This window comes from Pogona vitticeps, chromosome 1 (assembly GCF_051106095.1).
Source record: "Pogona vitticeps strain Pit_001003342236 chromosome 1, PviZW2.1, whole genome shotgun sequence".
In the NCBI taxonomy this organism is placed as follows: domain Eukaryota; kingdom Metazoa; phylum Chordata; class Lepidosauria; order Squamata; family Agamidae; genus Pogona; species Pogona vitticeps.
The window spans coordinates 279847066-279869025 of record NC_135783.1 but is presented as its reverse complement, the minus strand read 5'-3'; the positions used below and the strand labels follow the sequence as shown (position 1 = coordinate 279869025).

Here is a 21960-nt window from a genome sequence, read left to right as displayed (position 1 = left end):
GATTCCATAGTAAGCGCCGGGTCCAGATGGATCCCCAAGCTGCGGACCCCATCCCTGGTGGGCAGAGTCACCCCCCCAAAAGAGAGGGAGTTTCCCAAATCCCCAGCTGTGGGGGCACCCACCCTCAGTACCTCCATCTTGTCTGGGTTCAGCCTGAGCCCATTCTCCTGCATCCATTGCAGTACAGCCTCCAGGCAGCGCCGAAGGGACAGAACGGCATCTCCTGCAGTTGGTGAAAAGGAGATGTAGAGCTGAGTGTCATCAGCATACTGATGACACATGACTCCACACCCCCTGATGAACCCACCCAGCGGCCTCATATAGATGTTGAACAGCATTGGGGAGATAATCGACCCCTGCGTAACCCCACAATTGAGGCTCCACGGGGCCGAGACACTCTCCCCAAGATGCACTCTCTGGGGGCGGTCCTCCAAGAAGGAACGGAGCCAGGCCAGTGCCAGGCCACCTATTCCCAACTCAGAGAGCCTCCCCAGGAGGATACCATGGTCAATGGTATCAAAGGCCGCCGAGATGTCGAGGAGGACCAGCAGAGACACTTTGCCCCTGTCGGCCTCCCTCAGTAGGTCATCACACAGGGCGACCAATGCCATTTCTGTACCATGGCGCGGCCTGAAGCCCGACTGGAATGGATCCAGGGCATCTGTTTCATCCAGGAGCGCTTGAAGCTGATCGGCCACCACCCTCTCGACCACCTTGCTTAGAAAAGAAACGTTGGCGACGGGCCTATAATTGCCAATTTCGTCCGCTGCCAAACTAGGTTTCTTCCTAATGGGCCTAATGAGTGTGTCCTTCAGGGCAGATGGAAATCTGCCCCCAAGGAAAGACCCATTAATTATTGCTGTGGCCCATTCCCATTCCATTCATAATCATAGTTGGAGTATCTGGGAGCTCCCAGACCTTGTAGCAGATTAAAACTGGGGAAAAAAGATTCTCTTTATTTCTTCCTGACAAAGTCCTCCTGTACCACTTAATATCTGGCAACCTGTTGTCAGATTAAAACAGCTATTAATATGAATAAGGAGATAGTCAAACACCAATAACTCGCAGTATTTTCTTCTCAGACGACTTTGTTTCCCTTAAGAAAGGGCAATCTGTTTTGCTCTTCATAATGGTAAGCTACATAATGGATCACAATAATTCACTGCTCTTTCAAAATAAATGTCTGACAAAGTACTGCCTCTTCACTTCCAATTACAGGATATCAAAAGGCCCTCTGGGATTTTGTGCTTTCTTCTTGATACACTGTTTTTCATCTGGTGTTTTTTTTAATTTCTATGCTTCGTGTTGAAAATAGAAAGTAGAGTCAGTAACCTGGAAGCCAAAGTAGTGGCTGAACCATATGCCACAAGCACTCTGTTGCTTGGAATATGTGTAAGTGTACACATAGGTATCATTGAATCTTTCCTGATTTCATCTTGCTTTCCCTAAGCTTTCTTTTTTCCTGTAGGGTCCCTGAGAGTAGAAAATAGCTGCTGCTAAGGGGGGGGGGAAAGAACAGAAAAGCTGTTTTGTGGGGTGGGGCTGAGGGATGCATCTCCTTCTGCATATCTCTAAGAAAATGTGGAAAAGTTAGTTTTTAGGACTTGTTAATTACTACCAGCAGCCATGTTGCTTGGGTGGAGGATTCTGACAATTGTGAAGTTTCCAGGCTAATTCCACAACAAAAATATAAAAACAAATGGGTTGTGTTGTCATGTGATTTGGCCCAGAGCTTAGAGGAATTTACCATTTTGGATGGCAGCTTCTAGGATCCCCCAGCCAAGATGGTCAGTAGGCATTTAGCCACCAGATTCTGGGAGTTGTGACATTCTAAGCTCCAGTTAGGTGTTAAAGCTACCCATATTAGGTGTTGCATACTGTCTCTTTGAAGATTTCACATGAGGACCACTTTGATAAGAATACAAGGAGAACCCAGCTAGATCAGGCCAAAGACTTCTTTAACTTACTACTCCAATTCTATTCTATCCATCAGGAAGAAAAGGAAATCTGTTATGAGTTGTCATGGTGTTAGCAGCAGCAATGGAGAGGGCCAAAATAATGTAACTCCTTTGTTGATGAAAGAGATCAGTGTAATGAGAGATTTTTTCCCCTGAAGTTCAGGAGCATGTCAGGAGCATGTCACTTTTTAGGGTGAGGATGGCAGCTACTTGGTGAAATCTAGTTTAGCTGCAGTTATTTCTGGTGTCTTGGCTTAGAGATCTACACTTCAAAAGCTTCTGACTCATTGACCATAAAGGAAATGACATTCCTTCTAAAGACCTATCTTTTCCCACCTTCATACTCTTAATGTGTGTCTCATTCCTAACACTGGAGTCATAAACTCACCCTTTTGTAAAATCTCTGACCCCCTGCTTAGTTTGCCATGGAATACCATGGGTCCTATTAATCAAGAGAGACTGCCTCATAGAACTGTATGAATTGATCCTCTGTAGTGATGTCTCACAAGATTTAAAAATAAAAGATTCCTGATATCTCAGTTTTTGTGTGTGTAACTTTTGAGGAAGAAGTGAACACTGGAAGCAGAGAGGGTGAACTCAACAGAAGAGATTTCGAGAACTTTTCAGCCTGGACATTTCCCAGAATTTAAGTGGCTGGAGTATCTGGGATTTTGGGAATTAGAGTCCAAAAAAGCAACTTTTCTAAGCTCTTGTTAGAAAATGAATTCATTGCTGGAATGCTGTAGAAAAAAAAATCAGAATCAGACTTATTTCAGAGAAACACTGATTCACATTCCAGATGTCGAAAACTTTTTTGATATGGGAATCCATACTGATCTGCATGTGGTAGCAGACTCTAAAGGAATCCAGATTGTGACCTAACCTCCACACAGTCTTATGAATCTCTACAGAGACTCAGATGGCACATGCTTAAAAGCTAAAATCATGTTAATATTCCAGTTACAGTATGTGGTTCCAACAGGCCTTCATGTCTGAGCAATCACACATGCAAATTGGGCCCACATTCCCTTTTGTGACCTGTCATAAAACAGTTCCAAGCTAAGTTGTCAACTATGGGAGGTATGGAAAGCTCTTGCTGTGACAATCAGATGTCTTTCAGCACTTAATGAATTTCCTCTTCAGTAACATCCTATATATAAAACGTAATGTTTGTATAAGAGTTATACCCAATTAAAATAGCTACCTCAGATATAATCTAGGAAAGCTGATTGTGTGCACAGAGGTTCTAGGCACAGGTTCCACACATTTCAAACTATATTGTCACGTGAAAATGGCTATTGTCTGTTCCAAAACTGAACTTTGCTGCTGGCAAGTCTGTCTGCTTAAACTTTCCCCACAGGCTGGCAAAGCTTCCTTTGAGTATTTCTCAGCCAAATGAAATTCAGGAGTAGTACATATATTCCTGGTTTGGATCAGTCTTTCCCTCCCCCCCTCCCCATTTTTTTATTTGCTAGGTTTCTGTCACTGTGTCTGGATAAAGATATGAATGAACTGCAGCCAGTCAGCATACAAAATTCTCCTTAAAAATCAGCTTTTTTCAAAAACTGGCACAGCAGCTTAACAGGCTGACTTGTTGATCCTTCTGGACTCAAAAGATTGTTGTTTGGTTCCTGGCATCTCCCAAAGTGATTGAGAATTCCGACTACAATAAGTGAGCAGAAACTTTCCACGTGTCCCTGTGCCAGGAAAAAGGGGATACTCCTCATAGCAGTTGGTCCCTCTGGGCGGAGGAAATTAGAGGGAGGGAAAGCATGGAGAGAATTACAGCTACTATATACTACTGAGCTGGCTCCCACTTTGATATATTTTTGGCTGACAAAGCATGGATCCATAAGGAGCCTGAAGCCACATCATCTTTTGGAGAGATGTTAGATGGTATTTTGGGGGCACATGGCTACACAGAGTAAGACTCAAAACATCTACTGAGAAAAACAGGTCTACCTTTTCAATCGGTGCAGACTTTTCTTCTTCTTTTAATTGGCCCAAGATATTGAATATAAAAATGATTCATCCTGTGTGACAGGTCAGTGGAAGCTTGAATAAGCTGTCATACCCACAGTGAGTTGTGTGGATTTCTTTCCTTTCCTCCCCAAATAATTTATTGACAATTGAAGTATGATACTCACTGTTGCTTGTAATTTTTTTTCATTTTTTTTATTCCTAAGGAGATGTATGAGAATATATGCTTCATAAATTTTCAGAATGAATATACTGTAATGGGTTCACTCCACATAGACTAGCGTAGCCCAAAATATCATCTGATTTTGGAAGTTAAGCAGGTACAAGCCTGGTTAGTAGTTGGATGGGAGACCATTCATCCTATCAAGATCTCCAAAGTAGGACTAGGGAAGAATCCTGTCTAAAACCAAGAAGAGCCATGGCCAGTATGATTTGACAATACTGGGCTTGATCAACCAATAGTGTAAGTCAATAGAAAGCTTCCTATTGTCCTTCATGAGCATGAAGTGTAGACTCAGAGGACAGAACATTCCTAATTTAGCCCCTGACCTGTGGTGTAGTGCAGGGGAAATGTAAGGATTGTTTTATTTTTGGGGAGAAACAATGGTATCATCAAATGAAAGATCAGTCCATATAATGGACATGCTTTACCCTGGCAAATGAATAATGTGATAATGAGGCTTTCAATATTCTTTCTTGTTTAGAAAAGGTTAGAATCCAGGAAATCAAAAAGTAAAAAAAAAACATAACTTAAGCAGTTGCTGGATGTCACCTTCCTTTTTTTTTTATTGTGTTCTTGTTTCATGATTGAAGTGGTATCACATAGCTGAAGTTATAAAGCATATTTGAAATCCCAGTTAAAAATCTGAAGTTTGTATTTCATCTGGATGAAGATTTTGTGTTCACACTCAATATATTGAACTTGCATAGTCACAGGTAAGCACCACTGAGTTTAATGGCACTTACCTCCTGGTGGTTATGCGTAGGAATGTAGTTGTACTTTATAAGGGTAAGTGTGAGACTGTGTTAGTGGTTTGCTTGTTTGTTTTGAATATCTGTGTTTTACAATGAGGTTTTTAACCCAGGTGTTTAACCCTTTGAATAATAATAGAAAAGCTGAATCTGTCTGCCTACCTACATGTGTCTCCATCTGTCTGTCTGTCTGTCTGTCTGTCTACCTATCCTTGGGAGCATTGTCGTGAAGGGTGTCATTGTGAATTCCTGCACTTCATAATCTACTACTCCACCTTTGGCCATGATAAAGAACTAGCAGTATAGTTTTATTGAGATGGTTGTCCAAAGATCAGGGTAGGAAGCCTGGTGTACCCTGTCTAGTTGAGGGTTTCTTTCTTTCTTTGGTGTATATGTGCAACTTTTGTATTTCTGTGAATGATCCACGATGTATTCTTTTGAGTGATCCACTATATAACTTTGGCTAATTATTTGACATACTTTGTTCTTTTATTTCTGACATTTCCAATCACCATGCAGTGTGGTGACTATGGCTGTACTTGTTGAATGAACCTGACTATAATTGTTGAATGAATACCAAACTGTTAGAATTGAGACTATATGCCTTTATCAAAGTTATTAGCAATAATTAGAATGCATCAATTTCAGATGCATATGAAAACTGTTTGCTCTTTCAAACATGTAGATTTTCTGTATTTGAAACTCAGAATTGGTGGAGTAGCAGAGGGTGGAATGAATATTGAAGCAGGGGATTATGGGAACTGTTGTCCAAAACATTTGGAGTGCAAGAGATTATCTGCCCTTGATATAGATTGTATGATAAGAAAGCTCAGCAGATAGAAAGCTTTTTGTGCAGGGTTTGGTGGTTTGTTTTTTTAGTATGGTCTGTTTGGAATAGCAAGAAAAGATGCTTGCTTATCAAATAGGCTCACAACTGTCTCACATTATACAACAGCCACTGCATTACTTTGGCACACAAGTTTTAAGTGTTATCCAAAATGAGTAATCCATTATTCATGTTCAGGTAGTTGTCCAGCAGGAGATTCTTGACTGGTGGGAAGGGGACCGTTTTTGGAAACGTCTTTTTTGGCAAGGAAGAAATCATTCAAAAGCAGAGTGTAATCTTATGCTGTCTTAATAATAAAGCCATCATTTATAGTGCAGATCACCCTCAGAGGCAGCTCCCCAGCATTTCCCAGAGTGACTACAGTTCTACTATGTATGGGCTAGATTTCCAATACTTATTTTTTTCCATAGGATATTTTTTGTGTTTTTAGAGATGCTAAATTTTCTGACACCTAAAGAGTTTAGCAAGTAGAGTTTAACTTCGTTCCCAGCTGTTCCTGTAAGTGAACAATGTACTTAACTGACCACAGTTAGAGAGCTTGCCTCAGTATTACGAGGCCATCTACCATATACAGACAGTACCCAAAATAAAAAATTAAGCATGCCATTGTTAACCTAGTTTCCTTAAACAATAGACCTAAATCCATATTAATGATTTCAAAAAGTGACCAAGCTCTTGCACCTTTTGTCCTCTATACATTAACTATCCAATAATCAACAGTAGCTGTCCTGTATTCCACTGTCTTTAGCCTAATTCAGTGGGACAGATATTTATCATCACCCTTGAGTTGGGAGACCCATTCTGACAGATCGACATCCTTATTTATGTAACCATGTCATAGACAGTAGCCTCTAATGAGTGGAGTGACATAGAAGTCTGTTAGATGGAAAAGACGAGAAAAAAATGGAAAGGGCACGAGGGGTTAATGGGACATTTCTATTCCAGCCTCCTGGGACATGTAATTATGTTCTAATAAGGAATGAATGTATTGATTAGATTCATGTGCAATTGTGTTTGTACACATACACTGAGTATTGCCCTCCCAACCCCGAAATAGAGACTCAAGACAAAGATTATGGATTAAAACACAGGCCACACTTTATTAAGCATAATCAATGTTGCCATCCTTTGGCAAAGGGGGGCCTGCCGTAGTGCGGAATCAGGTTAAATCGTAGAGGTCTCAAAGGACCCCCAAAGTAACAAATGTGCAAGTCCCTGGCTCCAAGTTTTCGTGGTCTTAAATGACAGAGAAAACCCAGCCAGCTGCAATTTGACCACCCGCAGACCTCAAGCCAGCTTGACTGTTGGTCTGGTTGTGACCCAGCACATCTTTCCCCCCAAGTGCTGTAATCACATGATCCGCAGCGCTGGGAGGTCAGATGGGCTATATCTTTCCTGAATTTAAACTGAGACTCACCAGAAAAACCCACTATATCCACACTACCTGCCACAGCATAGGAACTAGCCATGCTAAGTTCCATGTCCGCCATCGAACCTATCAAGCTCAGCAAGACATCCAAACCCAAATCAGACAGATGTACACTATCATTCCAAAAAAACTCAGGCCTATCCAAGCAGATCCTCTGGTGACCAATCACCAATCTAAGGCCAGCACAGAGCACTCTGCAAACTTCCCGGTTAACACTCCTGCGTGCTGTATTAATGGAGAAAATTTCCTGGCATATCTCCATGCCAACCGAGGGACAATTGTCAACCATACAATATGCATGGGTGGGTACATGGCCTTCAACCGTCTTAAGTCGTGCAAAATGTCCAAGATTAAGGCTTTTCCATGATGCCTGGCCAGGTCATTGCCACCCAGATGTATGCCCAATAAATCTGGTGGAAATTGGCCAAAATCGACAGCCCTGCACAATTGGCTACATAGCATTCCCAGGCAGCCCCTTCCATACGATGTGAGCTCTGGCTCCCAGGCCCAGGTTGCTCTACCATGGAGATGTAGCCACATAATGGACTGCCCAAAAAAAACATAGCTGTAACCTAAAATCAAGACATGTCGCCATCTCCCCATCATCGCGGAAGCTGCGGAGATACAACAAAAACCAGGCCCCTGCCTAAACATTAGGGAGTGTTCTGATATATTTACAGTAGTTAGATGACAACCACCTACCCAACCATTTAATTTCGTCTGTATTGTATCCTAGTGCAGCAGCTGTAGGTGCTGCCCCAATTCTAAAAGGTAAAGGTAAAGGTTCCCCTTGACAATTTTTGTCCAGTCGTGTTCGACTCTAGGGGGCGGTGCTCATCCCCATTTCCAAGCCATAGAGCCAGCATTTTGTCTGAAGACAATCTTCCATGGTCACATGGCCAGTGCGACTTAGACACGGAACGCTGTTACCTTCCCACCGAGGTGGTCCCTATTAATCTACTTGCATTTGCATGCTTTCGAACTGCTAGGTTGGCGGGAAAATTCTAAAAGAGTGTGTGCCAAATCGTGATCCCTGTATGCCAACCCTATCTAATGCAACATCTGTGAGTTTCCAGAAGTGATACTTTGTTAATGGGGAACTATCTCTGTGCTTAAAGAAATAGCCTTGATCTTTTCCCCTAACTCCCAAGTATTCCATCGTGGCCTTCACAGGACAAATGCTTTCTATATGACAACGTGCTAGCGTAAGTTGCACGCCCTTCCCTAGATGGTCGGCCTTGGATTGTCTAATAAAAATATTTACTATTCCATTCCTAACCCTAACCTCTAGATTTGTCATTCTTTCCAGTGGCACTACCTCACTAATCCTAAGGGTCCCAAAAATGTCAACAAGGACACTGCTCTAAATAAAATCATTTCATACTCATCCCTACAGAGAGACTCCCACTGCTGACAGGTGTGTTTTAGTAACACAGGTGATATTGGAGCCCTGGTGTCCTGCACTCTTCCTCTTTTTTTGGACCACCCTTCAACCATTTTCCTAATGCAGTAATCCAAGCATAGAAGGAGAGCACTAATAATCTACCCTGAATACTTCCAGGTGCCAATCCCCTTCTATTCAGATACACAATAAATTGTTGAAGGTGATCCACCGGTGCAGGCTAGACTGGCTCCAGGTTAACTAGCTTCCTAAATTCCTGGAACTCTATATTCACAGCATAGTACCCTTTTCGTGTCCTTGGTGCCAGAGCCAAGCTTATTGCTCTTTCCGTGTCCTCGCACCAAGCTGCCAAACCTCTGGGGGCAAAATCTGCGGGAACTCGTTTCCTCCTGGATCTAGCTCCCTGAACTGCCCAATCTGTTCGCATGACAAGGCATCAGCTAAACTATTGTCTATCCCTGGAACGTGTCATGCCTGAACCAAAATGTTGAATTTCAAGGCCCATAATGTGAATGCCCTAACAAATGCCATGACCCTTTTGAATGAGATGAAAGGTTGTTTACTATGTAAACAACTCTCTGGTTGTCACACCAAAAACATACAACAGAATTTGACCATTCTTCTGCCCATAGCCACAGCGCGCCTACTATCGGGAAGAATTCCAGGAACGTTAGGTCCCTATTAATAATGGCCTGATGCCAATCTTCAGGCCATGTGCTGCTACAGCATCTCCCTCTGAAGTAGATTACGAAAACTAAGGAGCCTGCAGTGTCCGAATGGACCTGAAAATTGGCCTTAAGACCTATCTCACTTCTCCAAAAAGATTTTCCATTAAAATCTGTTAAAAACTGATTCCAGACTCATCGGTCCTCCCTCATACCCTGTATAACACTAATCGTATGCAAGGATCAATGCAGGCCCTTCATCGCATTGCAAAGCTGAAGCAAAAAGGCGTGTCCCGGCACCACGACCCTAGAACCACCTGCCCCACTCCTACACGAGGATTTTGAATCTGGGCAACCTTTCTATTCAAATGTCTGCTATCAAGCCTATTCCCCATATTAGGTGTGGCTGGCATAATAGACTGCAGCCAAAGACCTGGCTGGGATTCGTCCCATCTGAGGTTCGGATGAATCACACTGTGTATATGAAAGACTTCATCAAGCCTGCCCAGCAAAATCTACATAGGCATGGTATGTTAAATCCAAATATTGAAAAAGGGATTATGCCCGCCATGGTTGGGCCTTTACAACCACCTCGGTGTAAATTTAAAATCCTGGTAGCCAATTGGACCATGTCATGCCTGGCTTCTTTCTCCTACGCCTTTCCTTGTCCTTTTCATCCTCCTTGTCTAAGTCCTTTTTTCCACATTTCTGTTTAACAACTTGAATACATCTACATATTATTCTTCGAAATTTTCTCTCGCGGGGCTGGGGTGAGATGATCGCTTAAAGGCATAGAGTAATTGCTGAATGGCAGTGCTCTCAGTGGCATGGTATTGTAACCTGTGTTTGGAACAGATGGGGATGGCCAAACCCCTACGCCAGCTGCATTGCTTACCATTGGTGGAAACGCACCCTGGGGATCAGTGATGAAGTGCCCGGTGTAGCAACTGACTCACCAGCTGAAGGTATCTCCAGGTTTGCATCATCCTTGCCATATGTCTGCTCCAAATCATCAATGGCCACAAGTTCCTGCCTGTCGAGAACCTCAACTGCAGGACTAGACACTGCCGTTGTTGAAGGTCTCTGCCTTTTGTTAGTATACCATGACCGTGGCATTGCCACTGCCCCTTCTGCATCAGATCTGGAAGTCCCTGCCAACTGCTGCTCAGCTTCAAGAGCGGCAAATCTAGACATTGGATCATCAGCTATCGCTTTATGTTTTATCCTACGGTGGCTCTTAGCCTCCCTAGCAGAACAGCGTGGCTGCGCCTCGCTGACCCAAGGTGCCTGTCACACTAACCTTTCAGCCTCCAAAGTGGATATTTTTTCTCATAGCTGCTGCCATACAAAGCCATGATTCCTCGTCAGATGAGGACTAAGCTGGAGACACTTGTGGGACTGGCCTTTTCTTGGCTGGTTGCTTTCCTTTATTACGCTTGGTCATTCTGAACTGAGCACTCTGGTTCTTACCCAAGGCACCACAATTCCCACCAGTCTAGGTGTCGAGCTCAGGAAATAACCATGTTAAGTGGACCAGGGCAATCCTAGGGAAGAAACTAGCTACTGAATTAATTATATTCAGACTAGCCTTATTGAATCCAATGCACCCAATGAAATTTTAAATAAAAGCTGTTGGCCACTTACAATTAATGAAAGTATAATTAATTTAACGTTAAGCAAAAGCTCCCAAGAACACTGTAACCCTGACCCTTAAAGTATATAGGATGGGGGGATCGAAGCGCTAATGGCTGATGAGCCAGAAGGCCACGCCGCATGTGTCCCAGGCCTCTACGTGTCCACAAGGCCGCACCACAATGCGACTGTTTTAGTGGGCCATCAGTCAAGTGCAGCTTTCCCCAGAAAACCAGGCCTTTCCAACCCAGAAAGCCTCGATTTTTATTCTTTTTTTTTTTTTTTGAGCTAAGGTTTAAGCTTTGGTTGTGTCAAAGTGCAACCCGCACAAGGCACACAGTTGCGATCCCCCCTTCTCTCCAATCTACCCTCCCCCATAATAACAAAATTATTTAAATTAGATCAAGTAATAAAATTAATTTATCCTCCAACTTATCCTCCAAGCTGGATATATGAAATTTTTAACCAGAGCTTACTATAAGGAGAGTTAATAAGGAACCTAAAGCAGTTTTGTGGTTGATTTGGAACAGTGAAAACCTGGTTCTTAGAATTTTATTAATACCATACAAAACACCAACCATGAACATAGCCTTATAAGTCTGAAAAGTCCTTCAGCATATCCATACACACAGCCTCCCACCCCAATGAATTAGTCTTGCACTGGGAAAGTACCTTAGGTAATAAAGTTAGGTTGTTGTTCCTGGGATAGGAGAAGTTAAATGGACAATAAGAACAGCCAGTTGATAAAGGAACATTTCCCATTTTAAATTTTCATTCACAGTAGTATGTTTAGAGTATGTGTAACTCTATTCGAATAGCCTCTTTGCAGCTTTTGATGTAATTGGCCATAACATTCTTCTTGTCTGGACTGAGATTTGGAGATGCTATTTTATGGTGGCTTTGAACCTTCATGCCAGAACAAGTTCAGAAAGTGGTACTGGGAGATTCTTGCTCGAATGCCGTGGCTATTGGTCTGTTCCTTATACTATTTCTTCTTTATGCAAGTTATTCATAACAGGTTTGTACAGTGCATACCTTTGGATGCATGATAGTTAAGCATGTGTAGGTTGGGTGCTGGTATGATTGGCAGAAAGGTTATAGAATTCAGGTTGGTTGGTGCTTTTGAAATGTGATGAAAAGTGTCTATTAGGAAGAGAGAAATGGACAAATAATGGAAGAAATGGCAATATTGGGATGTCTGATTCACATTATTATTTTTCATTAACTACACAATGCAAACATCAGTACAAATCAGCCCAGAGTTTTTTTCCCCACCTAATCTATGTTTTTTTCCCCTCTGCGTCTGGGACTTCTACTTTTTGGGGGAAGCAAATACATATGCATTGATTCAGGCAATGTGATCACTTGAGCCGATGTGGAAGGGTTTGTAACTGTTGTATCTGAAGATATTCCAGATGACTGCAGTTGCAGTGAGAGAGGCAGGACAGAGAGATCCGTATTTGATTTTAATACATTATAATAGCAAGCAAGCTGATGACAATGATGTTTGAACCTATTTTGTGAAGGTGAAGGGGGTGTGTGTATGTGTGTGGGGAATCCATGCCTGCACACAAAAGTCTTGCTGTTTGTATTACAAAAGCTCACAAGAAGGAAGATCAGGCTAGTCTAATACTAAACATTAAAGCAGGGCCCTGAATGCTGGGAGTGAGTGGGTGGGTGGGTGGAATAACAGAAGTCTTTTAAAATTTGCCAAATGATCATAACTCTTGAATTTGAACTGTGACCTTTACCTAAGATCCCAAGACAATCAGTTCCCAGTGGCATGACACTGTGAGACGCTTCACAATAGCCTGGAGAATGCATATCGAATTCTTCATACCTTGCCTTGTCCTGCTGCTGTTAGACTGTGCCCTACTTACAGTCATTTGAATAAGATCTCTACACCACAGAGAGTTACCATCAAATCCTATTCTTTAATTGAGTAATTTACTTCTCAGAATGCTGAGACACATAGAAAACAGTAACACTGACTATGCAAAATGATCTGTTCTTGTTCCACTTATTAGCGCTAATGTGAGCCCGAGTGCGTTCCCCTTCGTGAGCCAATCTTTCATTCAAGCCACAGAAGATCCTGAGAAAGTTTGCTTCAGTGCTTCGTTTTTTTTTTCTTTCTTTCCAAACTGTTGAGTGAGCTCCTAAAAAGTGATTGAAAGGGCATTACCCAGCCTGACACATTCCATTTATTTCAATATGGTGACAATGAGAGAAGATCTAGTTAAAGATATTGCAAGAGCCTTATGGGATACTTAAAAGAATTTTTTTCTACACACACACACAAACACACACACACACATACACACACAATGCATTACAATAGAATACTTTGTTTTTGTAGAAAGGCATTCTATATTCTCCAAAAAAGCTGCTGACTTAATCATTAGTTATGATGAGAAGAGATTTAGTGGTCTCTTTCTTCACACTGTCAGTGAGAACAATGCAGCTGAAAAAGCCTATGCTTCCCATTATAAATCACTATAAGCTCCATGAAAATTTCTCAACTACCCTGGGGTTTAAGTGAGCAAATACTCGCTGGTGCAGACTCCCAATTGAAGCATGTTATGCAGAGCGCTGCAAGTTTTCATGGGATGCTGTGGTGTATCACAATTTCCATTGTGTTGCACAATATGTGTTGCTAGGTAGCACTCCTTTGCCTTCCATTCCAGTTCATGGAAATCATTTATTTATTTACAAAGCACTTCTGAAAACTGGAGAGAGGTGGAATATTATGAATTCATGGGAATCATGTGAAGTGGGGATATGAACCATTGTGTTTTGTCAAAGACTTTTAAATGTGAGATGTCAGATAAAAATAACCCTTTCTGGATTAAAAGACCATTATGTGGGCAGGAACAGGTGTATAGAATAGCCATGGCAAGCTTGTCCGTTAGATGAAAATAAGCGATCAGTCAAAGAAATTACAAATTCACCGAAATGGCGAGTAATATCCAATTACAATATTGTCCACCATTTCCTCTGAATGATTTGAGTGTTACCCGTGTGTTTTGATATCCTGGTCAAAATCCTGTTGTGCACATAGGAGCAATCACACAAGTAGTTATATTCAGAGTTGCTGTTTAATTGATAATACCCTGCTTCTTTATTGGTACCATTACATCTCAGCAGTAACTTTTTCAGACTATACAGGAAGGAGATAGACCTGACAACCTGTACAATTACCCCATAACCATTTAACACATATATAGCATGCATTTATGATTGTATTACATACTACCATATCATTTCCAGATTATGGTAGAATGAATTTCTATGGCTAAATAGGGACTTGAACCAATGTTTCCTGAATCCTAGCCTGAGATTCTATCCATTGTACCAAACTGGCACTCATGATGTATTTATATATAATGCTAAATCATATATACATATACTCAAGCACTTCACCTCTGGCATGGCAGGGAGGAGATTAGAACTATTTCCTTTATTTCAAACTAATAGCAATTTCTTAATGTCTCCAAGTGTAGACAGATTTTGGTATCAGTACAATTTAGTGTAACTAGGATTGTGTGTCTGTATGCATGTGTGTGTCTGTATGTGTATCTATGTGTGTGACTGGATGAATGCCTGTATTCAACCAGTATGGGTTTTGATTGGCTGGTTCAGAATTAATGTGCTATGGTCTATCCTTCCTGCTTCCATTTTTTCTTCTTTCTGTTGGTGCAAATTCCACTGCCTGCTGGCCTTTGTACAATTACTAGAAGAGTTATCTGTAGACAGAAGACAATGTCTCCTGTTTACAAATCCCTGACATCAATGGAATGTCATGGTCCCCATCCTAACCATAGATCATAGCCATTTACATTTTTTTATTTACAGAGATCTTCTTTCCATTTACGGATCTTCTCTCCATGAAGATCTGGAAATAAACAAATACTGTTATAGACTTGGACAGGAATCAGGTTGGGGTGTCACCAAAGTGGCACTGGGGTGGGCGGGCACTGTGCACACTTATTAGGGCATAGACTAGGAGGGAGAAAAGACTGTGGGAGATTCTAGCTTCAGGCATAACAACTTGTCATATTTAATTGAAAATGGAAATGCTGAAGGAGTTGAGAAGAGAGGAGATAAAGCCAGGGCTTATTATAATTTATGGTTTAACAAAGGGTATGCAAAGATTGGCTCTGGGAATACACATCACACAGAGACATACCCACCCCTGTTTTTTCCAGGCCAGGTCTCCATGATTTTTTTGTCTTTCTGGAAAGACAAGTGAATTACAGTTATACTTGTGTTCCTGTTGTTTAATTGCATTGGTATCACAGGACACTTCTTGCAACCTTTAATACCTTTCGAATGGTATATTTTTCAAAATTACAGGTAGATATCTACCTAATTCTGCATTTCCCCACCTTGATAATGGTGTCATTTCTGATGGGCAGAGTGCCCTAAGGGTAGAACATTTGCTCCTGAGCCTACCAAATCTTTTCACCCTGATTTTACATTACTATGTGTTTGGCTAGGGTTGCCAGATACACAAGTACTAAAACGAGGACATAGAAAGACAAAAAAGGAGGACAAAGGAGGACATATTGAATGTTTCATTTGAATCATTCTAGATTAAACCCACAATCAGTACAATTTTATTACAATAGCTGCCAATAAATGTCTTTTAGTGAAACGACCAAGAAACAGTCATGTTAAAAATTAAAAATAAATTCAATGGAGGCTTTTTTTTCAAAATACCAGGCAGGTGGCGGCAGGGAAAGTCGGGGGGGAAGAGGGTCCTTCCACCTCTCTCCTTCCCATCCAAAATTATAACATAAAATATACAAAAGCCTGACATTTTAAAGGTTTTTATCTTTGCCTGCCTGACAGAGGACATTAGGCTAAAAAGGAGGACATGTCCTCCTTTTGCCTGACATATGGCAACCCTACGTTTGGCTGAATTACACTGATAGCCATTCCAGGGCTTGGAAGCAATGGATTGCAAGCATTGCTGTTGCCTATAAAGTGCTACATTGAGGGATGAGTAACAAACATTCCTTTTGAAAACAATATAAAACCATTTAGGCACTACTTTTTCTTGTCACTTTTTGGAGGCTTTGCTTTGCTTTTCCACAGAGACATTATTTTCATTTACTTATTAATTGCATTTCAATGCTACCCTTCTCCTAGCAGTGAGACTTAAGAATGGATTTTCGGGGGGGGGGAGGGTGAACCCTCCATGTTTACAAGTAATACTTAACAGGTTTTTCCATGTTCCCTGAACCCTAGGGAATCCTAGAGGGTGGTTCATCCTATTACTACAGATCCTAGAATGAGGTCAGGCCTAACCTGAGCTTTAACTGAGAAAGTAGATTTGCTGCTTATCTTGGATTGGAGCCACTTCAGCACTGGGCAAGCGTGTAATGAGTGTCTGGCTCCCTTTTGCTTTGCATCAAGAATTTTCCCAGGATCTGTTTTGTATATTGCAGGGGATGGGGCACAAAATTAAAATAAGAACAGTGGTTATGCTGACTGGGGCCTTGAGGAGTAGCACAAGGTTGTGTGTCTTAGCTCTAAAATAAGAAAAAGCAAAACGTTTCTGAAACTAACCCAGCTTTCATTCTCTAGGTCTACATCATAGGCAAGGACGGCAGTGTAACCGCGTCAGCTGTATTTCTTTGGGAGGGGGGAAATCCTCCAGCTGTATTTGACTTAGTCATTAGTTCAAACATCCCATTTATGTAACATCATTCCCTAGATCAACTGTAAAAAAGACACTGTTGATTTTGGCTGCAGACTTTGGGGTGGACAGACATTGCCACTTGATCTAAGCAGCTGCCTTCTTGCTGTTCCCTCTGACTTCATTGTCATGGACAGAAGCAGGAATTTATAATGGATCTGCAACATGTGCACCAGTACATAAAAACAGGCATATGACTCATCTGATAACATCACTGTTTTTGAAGCCTATCCAGGGAGGATGAGATGGGAGAGAAGAATGTGCTTTCCCTAAGGACTTCCTGTAATTCTTGCAGAAATTATGGCAAAGACAGGATGCCTCTTCTGCAGCATCCCAAGCTGAAATCCGGCTCAACAAAAACTGGTCTTCCTTGATGGGTGGATGAATGGATTATTAGGTATGTTAAGGTAAGCCAGGCTCACAAGGACCAACACTTCTTGGTTACTATAGTTGGAAACTAGTATAGATGTGATGTTTCCATTGTGTTGAAGAATAGCTGCTGGAAAGTATATCTGAAAGCATATCTTTGAAATGCAAACTTCTCATGCATGTGTGTGCCTGTGTGACCTAGTCATAGACAGCTTGTGATCTGAGTGAGGGGCAAGCGCTCAATGTTTGGGATGAGGGAAATCCTCACTTGGTTCAAGAACTGTAAATCCAAAAGTAGGACAGCCTTGATAATTCATCACCTATGCTAGTGCTGTAAAAAAACCCCTAATATTATGATGATTGTATATGTGGTAGGAGGGAGGGAAAATGGGGACAGACATTTATGTGACAATCCATATTTGTTATGCATCCCATTTTCTTAAAAATATAATAAACAAGTGATTAACTGTAAGAAATACTTTAAAGATCCATGATTCCATTGGTTCAGGAACCCTTTAATGATCGAGATTGCACGTGTTCCACCACATCCATACTGTAGTGGCCATGACCAATATGTCACCAAGAACAGATGGTAGGATGTCATTAAAGGTGGAGTGCTCACAAGAGGTAAAAGATGTCTGTTTATCCTAGCCTGAGGATGCCTTATTCCACATGTCACAGATTAGCTGACTTTTGTTTTGTCATTGGCCATCTGGAGGTGAACATGTGCTTCATTTGCATACCTGGTTTCTCAGCTCTGAAGGGCTTCCTTGCCTGGAGTGAGAACACTGCAAGATATTTCTCCTGACCTTCTATTGGTGATGATCCTACTTTTAAGACAGACTTTCACCAACTTAAATGGGAATCTTAAGAAAGAAGTTTTACTGTAAGATGCTGTGTCTTTTACTGCTTTTGATGTATGTGTGTGTTTTTAAGTGTTTACTAAATCAGTGCTCTTTTGAATGTTGAGACTAATTACTGTATTTTAAAAATATGATAACTTCCCATGTTCCAAGTTGTATATGTTTTTAATTCATTTGTGAGCTACATTGGGGCCTTGCACTATGAGAGCAGCATAGAAATGAAATAAGTGAATAATAAATAAGAGCACAACATATATTATTGTCTTGGGTCCTTTTAAGGAGGAAGACAGGGTAAAAATATTTTATATAAATAATATAGGTTCCTCTTAACATGTGATTTGACCCCACTGGCCAATGTCTGATGATTAGCCTCTCTGTTCTTATCCTGGTTGGTCCTTGAATGACAGATCGCCAGGGTCTGATTTGTAGAACCCAATAGAGATCGGACTCTACTAGTACATTCTTCAAAGAATACTTTCACTTCCCAGTGAGGATAAGATGGCAGAGTATGACTTTGATTAAAGAATATATTTACTTATAAATGAAAAAATCAGAACACAAGTTATCCTAATGGCACTAAATAACTAAACAGTTTGTATTTATTGTCTAATCATTTTGACTTTTTTTTTTAAAAAAAGAACTTCACCTGCATGTCATATACATCCATCATTTAAAATTGTACAATGCTCTGATGCAAATAAAGAAAAAGCTTGTGTTTATGCCAGAAATGTCACTGCTGGGGCTAAATTACTTAAGTCCCTGGAAGGAACTCTCCTGGATCAGACCAATCCAGCTGCTACTTCCTAGAATGGGTCATCCAGAAAACTCTTGAAAGCCTACAGGTGCCCAATGAAAATAATGGCCCTTTTCTATGATTGCTTCCTGGCAAACTGGCTTTCTGAGGCATATGGCCTCCAAATTCCTCTGGCCACAGATTATTCACCATTGACCAACTAATCTTCCCTGAAGTAGTCAAATTCTTTCACGGTAGTGATAATCTTTATGTCTTCTGACAATAAAATGCATAAAGTAATTCTTGGTTTGATGAAGAGTTACATCCTATCCTCTATCTTGAATTGCCAGTCAATCAATTTCATTTATGACCCCAGAATACTAGTATAACGAGGGGGGGGGGGAAACTAAAATAAAAACATTTATTTACAGTTCCTTGAAATTATAGACTTGTGCATCCTCTTTTCTTTACTGCACATATACTTAGCAACCAACTGGACAGATCAACAGCAAACAAAACAACTGACTTCCAACTGACAAAAGAAAGGAAAAGAAAGGCAGGGCTGTCTTTAAATTCAGAGGCTGGAAGGAATGATTGGTAAGTGCTAGATATATAGATATATATAGACACAAAGTCCCCCCAAATCATTCAAACCACAGACAGCATGCAAGGTTAAAAATAAAGCTCCAGCACTATGTTTGTATATGACCTTAATACATATTCACAGGATTTAAAATTCTTCCAATCATTAATTAGAAAAAAAGTAAGAAGAGGAGGAATAAAATACAAGTGTATAAAATTATGTATGAAAAAACTGTGACATACATAAGGAAGTATTTCTTCACACAGAACATTGTTAAGCTAAGAAACTGGCTGCAGCAAGATGCAGTAAGAGTCACAAAAATGAATGGCTGAAGATATTAGAACAGGTTAAGGTTATTAATAGTTGCTATGAGGGATGTGTCCTGTCTTCAGACAAATGTGTATCCAGATTAAATTAGGATTTTCTACATTTCCAAACATTAGATGAAGCAAAGAGCTCAGAGGCACTCGAAGGGTGAAGCAACCTCCATCACCAATTTCTCATGTTAAATCTGATTCCCTTTGTGGGGTTAAGATGGGTGGTCAGCAGCCTATTACATCACAGCCTAAAGGAAGAGAATGAAGACCACTCTATAGCTCACTGTGAAGACTTTGCATGATGCTTTGCAGGCAAAATTGCTTGGGTCTGCTCTGACTTGGATGCTGCTGTTGATACAGATCCTGTGAATGCAACTATGGCCCCTGCTGGGCCTGTGTTGATGGATGAGTTTCAGTTTCTGAAGTCTGATGATGTGGAAGAGGTGAAGGTTATCTTATTTTTTGCTCCATAAGATGCACTTCCCCCCAAACACGTGGGGGGGGAGTGTGTGTGTCTTATGGAGCGAATACTGTAAAACAGCACTCCCCAGGCCCCGCGGGGGTGGGGTGGGGGAACTCAGAAGGGTCCTGGAAGGCACCCTAGGACCCTTTGGAGGCTACCCCCACCCCCATGGGGCCAGTGGGGGCAAAATCACCATCTTCTGGGACCCTTCTGAGGATTCCCAAGTGTCACAAGGGTCCTGGAAGCTGGCGATTTTGCCCCTGCTGGCCCTGCAGGGGGGGAGCCTCTGAAGGGTACTGGAATGCACTCGTGGACCTTTTGGAGGCTTCCCCCACCCTCACCCCCGCTGGCCCAGCAGGCCGAAATTCCCAGATTATTTTTTTCCTGTTTTCTTCCCGTAAAAATTTGGTGCGTCTTTTGGAGAGGTGCGTCTTATGGAGTGAAAAATACAGTATCACATGTCTGCTAGACCCTTGCCCTTCCTGGCTTATAAAAGTTGCCAGAAAAAGACTGGTCAAATGGGTAGGAAAAGTGGTGAATGCCTCCTTGCAAGAGGTAGGGTCCCAGAATGGTTAAAGGAGGCAATAGTAAGACCATTAAAAAAAAACTCCTTGGGCCCCACAGTATTGGATAATTATTGACCAGTCTCTAATACCCCATTCTAGGGCAAAATGCTGGAGCAGGCATCTTGTCCAAGAATGGGCAAGCTCCAGGGGTAATCCAGATGAGATGGATTATCTAGATCCATTTCAATCTGGCTTCAGGCCTCGTTATGGAATGCAGAGTGCTTTGATCACCTTGCTGGAGGAACAGGAACTGGACAGGGTGTGTGTGTGTCCCTGTTGATTCTACTCCATCTTTCAGCAGCTTTAGATACCACCAACCAAGCTAAATAAGATGCTGAGCTGGCACCAAGCCAGAAGGGTAGTGATCGCATCACCTGTGATATGAAGCTTTCTTGTAGAAATGGGCAGGAATCAGCAAAATGGCAATTCATTGTGCTTTTTAATTCATTTGGGTTCACAAATCACAAATTTACATCCCCCACGGATGAATCAATTCATTGATTCTTTGCTTCTTTATAATGTTATAAAATGGTCTTCCAGGCACATAGAGTCATCAAAATTTCAGAGAGGCTTCCCCTGACTCTTCTCTACAAGTCCTGAAAGTTTGGTGAGGTTTGAGCTTTAAAAGTCTGAGTTATACACCCACGAAGAGGGCTTTCCAGTAAAGTGCCCCCCTAGGCACCTAGATGCAGTAAAAGTACAGAGACGGTTCCACTGATTCTTCTCTACAATCCCTCCAAGCTTTGTGAAGTTTAGGTTTCAGATGTCTTGAGTTATACACTCACAAAGAGGGTCCCCCCAGGGTTGCCTAGGAACTCCTGATTGACAGGAGAAGGCTGCAGATAACGACCAGGGGGGTGGGGGGAACGGTGCAAAAACAGACCAAAAACAAATTGATGAACCAAACATTGCTAAAAACTAATTCATATTCATTGGGGGTCATCACCTCTAACAAATACGAACTGACAAATTAGCTATTTTCAATTAATGTTGTGATTTGTTTTTTTAAATTTGTGCCCATTTACTTTCTTGCCTTTCCTGATGCAAAGTACAGTGGTGCCTAGCTTTACGACATTAATTCGTTCCAGTGAAATCACTGTAGAGCGAAAACATCGTAAAGCAAAATAAAAAAGCCAATTGAAATGCATTGAAACCCATTCAATGCGTTCCAATGGGCTGAAAACTCACCGTCCAGTGAAGATCCTCCATAGTGGCGGCCATTTTTGGTGCCTGTGCAGAAGGAATCCGTCCCTAAGCACAACGGGGGGGGGGGCATTTTGCACAGCGGGCAGCCATTTTGAAACCCGATGATCAGCTGTTTTTGATTGTTGTAAAGCAAAAATCGATTCCTGAAGCAGGGAACCAATCATCGCAAAGCAGAAAAACCCCATTCAAACCATCATTTTGCAATTGCAAAAGCGATCACAAAAACCTCACCGTCAAGCGGATTCGTTGTTAAATGGGGTAATCGTAAAGTGAG

The 21960-nt window shown here is 41.6% G+C and overlaps 1 long non-coding RNA gene across 1 annotated transcript in view; it reads left to right on the top strand.

The window, feature by feature from the left end:
* The first annotated feature begins 1516 nt into the window (after positions 1-1516).
* Positions 1517-21960, top strand: part of LOC144585909 (uncharacterized) — a 148434-nt gene continuing 127990 nt past the window's right edge. Inside the window, exon 1 of the long non-coding RNA XR_013540532.1 lies at positions 1517-16983. This is a non-coding gene — a long non-coding RNA (uncharacterized LOC144585909). The remainder of the gene's footprint in view (positions 16984-21960) is intronic.